General features: G+C 44.2%; 1 pseudogene; it reads right to left on the bottom strand.

The window, feature by feature from the left end:
• Nucleotides 1–1380: 1380 nt before the first annotated feature.
• Nucleotides 1381–2800, bottom strand: LOC125943912 (uncharacterized; annotated as a pseudogene).
• Nucleotides 2801–7472: the final 4672 nt, after the last annotated feature.

Here is a 7472-nt window from a genome sequence, read left to right as displayed (position 1 = left end):
GTATTTGTAATAAACCACTTCATCCCCAAACACTGCCATGTGTAGTTCATATGTGAAAACTTCGATTTCAACAAGTTGCACTCAGACAGGTAGGCACGCAAGCTGGTGCAAGACTTCAAACTTTATTGCACAGACTTGAGGTCAACTGAAAAATTGTGTGGCAGCAGTTGACATTGGCATGGTTGCAACCCTCTGGTATGCTACATTTAACTTTCGAACAGTATCTACAAGCTTTAAAGTTAATAACAACCTTTTTGAAGTTAACAGCTAACATCATTGTTTGTCTGTTACATAATTGCACTGTTTGACACTACCTGCAGTTGCAGAATAAATGGCCAGCTCTTTGATGGCAGGAAGTGAAAGGCTGCCAACCCACATATTAGCTTGTTTAAGCTGCAAGTTCATAAAGTTTGCAGAATGACGTTTTGATCTACCGGTACGGTTAGGCCTTGCACAAATCTGCCATCAGTAGCTGCAGCGTAGCGACATATAAAGCACTTAGAAGTCTCCATAACTAGAACTATTGATACAAAGAATTGAAACTTAAGCACACTTCTCTTTCTCTCCTCTGCATTGTGGGCAGTACCACTGCTTTGTTTTAGGTGCTCGTGTCAGTCCAACACAAGAAAAATGAACCATCTGTACGTGCAGGCGTCATTGTCGGCAGGCGACCATTTTGCCTGTCTCAGGTCCATTACAAAAACAATATGTCTTTTGACATAATACATTTGTGCCAACACTGTTGTTCTGCCTGCTGAAATACTTGGCGTAAAGCTCGGGGAGCACTACACTCACAAAGAACCTTCTCGAAATTGAGAAAATGTTTGCACAGAAGTCTTCATCCCACTTTATGCGTTCTATGTGAAGAAGGTTTGGTGCCCAAACCACAAAGTTGCAGTACTTCACTTGGCACACAGCCATCTGTGTCTGCACTTGGTAATAATAGGCATGACTTTGCTGAAGCTGTATGGTCCCATTAACTTCCATTAGGCAAGTGTTTTCATCACTGAATGCGGTTGCATTCCTAAGCATGTATGGGCATTTGACTTCTGCCACACATTTCCCGCAGCAACTGCATGAGACCAGAGCGTCTGGCGTAGCCCCAGCAAAAGGGTGACTTGTGCTGAGGTGGAGGCCTGACTTAGACAATTTGAAATTGTCATGTTTCGTGGTTTCACTTTGTGCATGAGCATCTAAGGCGTCCTTCTCATGGTTCATACCCCACATGACAGCTGGCGGTCTCACCGCTTGGACCTCTGGGTAGCAAATCTCTTTAATTATTGAAACACTAGGATTTTCTACCTTTGTGCGACACACTTTCTTCATAACAGAAGCAGTTGTTCGTCCTGCTCTGTAAAGAAACCAACGCAGGTGAGTGGCTTTGCTGCTTTGTTAACAACTCTACTTCTTTTATGGTGTCCTCCAAAACAGTGAAGGTAGACATGAAATCGGTTGCTTTGTTCACGAGAACCTCATAGCTATCGCCTAATGCATCATCCCTGAAGAGATTTCTCAGGTGTGCTGCTGGCTTTTGAAGTGGCTCTTGAAATACATCACATCTGTCCTTATGCACCGAGAATAGTGCTGGTACTATGCTGCCATCTTTTGCAATGTCGTCATAAAGTTCTTTCAGCTCCTGTGGTGAAGGACTTGGAATTTCCAACCTCTTCTTCTTTTGCTGTCCTTCAGCACGTGTGCCATTGATTTGCTGCTTCCGGCCTCTCGATGAAGTGAAGTCGATGTCCCTGAGTCGTTAAATTGCACTTTTTCAACATAGGCAGGCAGCCAGATGTTGTTTTCTGGGTGCATGAAACAGAGTTCCTGATGCGCACTCTAGTTTCCACAGCAAAGAGGCAAGCTCCAACGTGGGAGCATGTCTCGCCTGTACCTGCCATGCAGGTGCAATGGGCAGCAAGCACACTGCCATCTGCTTTGCACAATATCCAGGCTTTAAGTGGGTGGTCGCTGAGCCTTTGGGAATGGTTGACCTGCGAAAACAGATGACCGGGTTGTACACAAACGTGCACTTTTTACAAAACTGGCTTATGCACACCAGATAACCTGGCCGCGAACAGAGCAGTGTAAAAGAACAGGCATTGTTTATCTTCATTACTGTATTCTTACAGTGGAAATCAGACTAATCGGGGTGGAATTTGAACCTCGTAGCATTTGCTGACATGCTCGGTAAATTTTGGTACGCGGGCGTCTTTGGATTTGAACCTCGTAGCGTTTGCTGACATGCTCGGTAAATTTTGGTACGCGGGCGTTTTTGGATTTGAACCTCGTAGCGTTTGCTGATATGCTCGGTAAATTTTGGTACGCGGGCGTCTTTGGAGTTAGCCTGTCATCTAAAAACGCTGCCACCACATCCACATGCCCGATTTATTTTTCACTCCGCGTAAATCACAACAATGGCAGGCTATTTTTCGAGAAACGTGCCAGAAAAGGTTCTTGAGCTCACCTCTCCGAGGAGAAGCACCTTTTCGTCTCGTAGACGCATTGCAGACAGGCTTCTCACCCACCCGCTGGTGAAATAGTTGTGTGCTTCCATTGATTTAAAAGCTTTCATTTCTTCCAGCATCACAAAGCTGGAGGAATAAACTAGATAGTTCACGATATCCCCGTGGGTGACTTCAGGGAACACATTCACGTCCATCGTCGTGTCGACACCCGGTCGCAGCGTGTACGGGTCCATACCGTCGCACATTCGCACCTTCTCTTCATAGCGTACGCGCGCCGATCCCACAAGTTCAGAGTAATACCCTGCACTGAATGGCTCACTCCTCTGGGGAGGAGACATCGTTCCCGAAAGGATAAAAAAACAATGCACAGCATATCGGGAGCGGTCAGGCGTCACAGGCAAGGCACTTGACGGTACGGACCGCACGGACAGACAGCTGCGAAACGAAGAACAGGTCGCCAGCATGGACGCCGGCGCTTGACTGGGGCGGAAGTGACGTCACGTGCAAGCCATGTATTGTAGCTGTGGTTGATGACGAAGTGCTGGATCAATAGGAGATTATCAGAGAGGTGAGTCTTGGAGGCAAGTTTAATCAATCACTTTGTGCACTCAGAGGACAAGACCGTATGTGGCATTTTTGCCACTATCATGTTAGTCATTTGTTCATCAGACACACTGCTCATCGATTTTCACAAGTACAAATAGATAATTTCGAATATGTTTCCCCTCAAATCACACATTTACCATTAGAACATGTCAAGGAATTTTAAAATTAGTGACCCAGTACTAATTTTGTAAGTGGCCTATTCTACATGGGTTTATCGGTAAGTGTAGTTATCAACCAACGACTGTCTCTATTGAATTTTATTTTCAGCACTTTGCACATAGCAGTGGGATTGAGGCTTACAACAAAACAGATCAGCGAAAATTAAATACTTGTGCTCGAAGATGTCTCTTCCATGGCCTTCTCCTCGCAGAGTTCAACGCCGTCGCTGCCAAATTCGGCTACGCACTGCGCAAACGATCAAACACGCCAGCATTACCGCCGCTGTCAACAAACATGTCTGCATCTAATATACTCGGACGTAATACAAGCTTCACACTTTGGCGCAGTTCCTCCGCTTTCAGATGGCAGGAGACTTCGCGCAGCAGCGTATCAGATACACCGTCAGCATGGCACCGGATATCAACCAACGCTTTTTCGGAATGCCGAAGCTCACTGCATACTTGGACTCGTATGCGTCTGAGCAGAAGTGGAGTGAACAAAGCATGCTCGACTTCCCCGGCGTCCAATAGTGCCACGCGGTAGTCTGAACAAAGTCTATCCAGGCGTTTCTTTGTGCATCGTCTCGGGGGAACCTTTGGAAACTCGCAGGGTCTCCGAATTTGCTGGGGCAGAAGTACAACACACAATAGTGCATAGGCACGGTCACTGCAAGAGCAACCGTCCGGATGCATTCAACACTCAAGCAAGCTCACATACCGAATGTTGCCTTCGCACGTTCACGTGACGATGCGAAGCACTTTGCAAAATGCCAGCAAGCTTGGCTAGTTAAGCAATATGCTGAGAAAAACTGGGTAAGCGAGTGTGGCTTTGCAGCCGGTGCGGCTCACTGCACTCTAGGCTCTCTAGCCGGTGCTGTGGGTCACTGCTCATTGTACGTTACTCTAATGTGGTATGACGTCACTAAAACTTTCGTTACGCTTCCAACACAGTGACGTTGGTGTCAATCACGCTAGCGATGGTTCTTGATCACGAGAATGAGCATTTAGGCACTCTTTCGAAGCGAATTAACATATATTTTAAACATTTGCAGTGTCCAACACTTCATGTTGAGTGTCCTTTCATACAGAGGAAGCCTACAGCAGGCTTTTTATAGCATCAAAATTTGGTGTATCAACCCCTTCAAACATTCAGCTTACACACCTGTAACTGCTTTGTGATTTTTTAGCCTCACCCACACATCACGGTGCTATGAGAAATCCATATTCCTTGAGGCTTTCCAAGAAGCATCTGTTTTCTGAGAGCTCTTGCAATATTCAGAAGCTCTGGAACGTGATGCCTGGTACTTAGGGTGTGGAAAAACTTGGTGGAAACTTGAGCTGCCTGTATAATGTGCTATTGCATGCTGCTTCTGATCACTTTACAGGCTGCCATAAGGAGGCCTAGGTGGATAATGGGTCCCACTTTTTTTCTTCTGTGCAATATATTTCCCAGCTTTCCGGTTTGACTTCTTGCACACCACACCTGATGATAATCACACAATGTGTGATGAAGCATCACACATTTGTGATGCTTCACTCGAAATTAAGTCTGTGTACTTGATCAATTGCCCTTCCAATTATTCAATTAATGCTTTATTTGTGATTAATAAAGTTGAGGTCTCATGTGCAAAATTGGTCAAGTTTTGCCACCTACACTTCACTTGCTGACGATATGAAAGGATACAACAGATTGAGCTTTAGTGTTCTAAGGTGGCTACTGTGGGTCTTTTTCAGGACAGAAGCTTCCCATGCACACTGTATACTTCAAGCCAGCGGAGCAATATCTAAAACCAAGCAACTAACTCTTCAGTACAGCTGACGTGACTCTTGTTACTTAAGGGGACTCTCTACATACTGCCATGGAATGTTAACAACTTCTTTGCCTTTGTATCTGAACTTTTGTTTCTGTTCTTAGCAAGTTTGATCCGCTTGATATGTTTAGGCACTAAAAGTATTGCTGAAATGACATTAAAGGTGTCTGTCAATTTGGATAGCAGTTTTTTTTGTAAATTTTACATACATAAATCATCAGTCTTGTTAACTAATCTATTAGCTTGCATATGCAAATTGACAAATGCAATTAAGTAAATATTTCTTGTTAACCAGGTTAAAATTTTTAGTTGATGCCCAGCCGTAAACACAATGTGATCCATCCTGTTGCATCCTACGAGAGGTTAGTGTGTTCAGCTCGCCTGTCTTTTTATGACATCTGGGTTATGAATGGCATTGCCTGTTTTGTGTTGATAGACTTCATTAACAGACATTTTAATTGATCCGATATGCAGTTGTAAAGAGAAGGCTGACTGCAGGAAGTAGTCTTCTTGTGCTGTGCTGCAACATTGGCTCCAGCCCTTGCGAACAAGTTGTACACATTTTCCAGTGGAGGCAATGGACAAGTGCTAGTGGCTGTGTGAAAGAGTAAGTATGCTTGAAAGTATTAACTTGTTTCGGATAGTTTGTGCGACAGTTGACTTCCATTAATTCAGCCTTCACTGGACTGACGGTATTGATGAAATTATCCGGCTGGTCAAAATAAAAAAGACACATCACCTACTTTATTCGGCAGTATTTCCCGTATTCTGAAATGCCCACAGTTCTTTGCTGGTTCAATGTAGAGAACGATGGGCATGTAACTCTAATATCCACCTGATCTTATGACGAAGAAAAAAACATAAGATGCCTCTGATTCTGGCAGTCAGAAGAAGAAGAAACTTGCAGAGTTTACCTTCACAGAAAGCAAACTTGTTTACATTTATGGTCCATTGTTGTCACTCTCAAACAGGTATTTATTGTTGTGTGCTACATTAGGTCCTTCGTGGGGTCTACTGCGCTTGGTATTCCGCATTTCTTGAATGATTGTGCAAACATTGTGAACGGGAGGGTGACCCATGCCTAGGCTAACCACTGTGTCAGTTTTTCGCGTGATGCAACACTATCCAACATGCACAAAATGTATGATGTGGCTGCGTTGCTGCTAGCATGAAAAATAATCATTTTTTTAATACATCTTTCTTAACCCTTTCCCTACCGAGATCTTTGGCCAAAAATAATACAAAAATACCGAATGTTTTTATTAGCTCAATTAATTCTACGTATCGTAAAACAACCAAAATATATCCCTAAAGACACTTTATTTGTAAGATACATGCAAAATATTTTTTTAAAATTATGTAGAGAGGGTTGGCTTCACTGCACTGCACAGTGGAGAGTGTCCGACTTTGTGTAGTAATACCGCGCACAGTTTCCATCCTCTGTCACGGGTACCTTTCTGCTAGGCGCGGCCGTGAAAACAAACCTAGGAGGCGGCGATGGGGGGTTCTTTTCATCTATCAGCGTCCACTGCCTACGCGTTGAGATGCTGCTGTCGTCAGAATCCGATGATCTTGAGAAGATATGCTGCTCAGTATAGTTGCTGCCACTCTTGGAGGAGAACCAAGCTTCTTCACTGTCTGAGCCCGACAAAACGTCGCAAACAAACCGTTCCCCCCTCCCTTTTTTTTCGGAGCGGAGCCGTTGTAGGCACGCGCACGCACAGAGGAGGATGCCATTTTTAAATCCCAGTTGCCTGCATCGAAAGGTTTTTCGGCCAAGATACAAGCTTTGAGCGTGTTTTTATTTTTTTACTGCACCATCTGTTGAAGGCTAAGAGAATTAAGCAAAATTGATAAGGGTAGCTTGAAGGCAGCAGTGTGCAAGCGCTTGTTTCAGCGTGGACAAGCCCAGCTCGTCTTCGGTGGGAGCGGTACAAACCGTGTGGACTAGCTCAGCTCTACGGTTGGGAAAGGGTAAATGAAAGGGCGTGTTGGCCTCACCAACCTACTTAGAACAAAAGTTCTACAATACTTAAAACAATATTTAAAACAAATGAATACTGGTATAACAAATGGAGGCATAATAGGAGTAATGTTTACTACTTAGGTCCGTACAGAACATTTCGCAACAAAGGGTGTCCATGATGAGGGTCCAAAAGATATTTTAATTCGCAACGTATCAGTCAAGCTGCCGGCGATTCCGAACAACTGTGGTGAATAGTAAATGAGGTTACGGGTAAAAAGGCAAAAAAAGTGTGTTTATCCTCCCACTGTCGATGCAGCCACTGTTGAAGACTTCAACACTTATTTTACTAGTGTAGGTCCAGCACTAGCTGCCCAACTACCACAACTAAACAGCAAAGCTCTTCCCACTCCTAATCCAGTAGTAAATTCATTTATTCTAGGAGAGATAGAACTCATGACATCATTTCAAA

Source organism: Dermacentor silvarum, chromosome 3 (genome assembly GCF_013339745.2).
Source record: "Dermacentor silvarum isolate Dsil-2018 chromosome 3, BIME_Dsil_1.4, whole genome shotgun sequence".
NCBI classification, from domain to species: domain Eukaryota; kingdom Metazoa; phylum Arthropoda; class Arachnida; order Ixodida; family Ixodidae; genus Dermacentor; species Dermacentor silvarum.
This window is presented reverse-complemented; position numbering and strand designations above follow the sequence as displayed.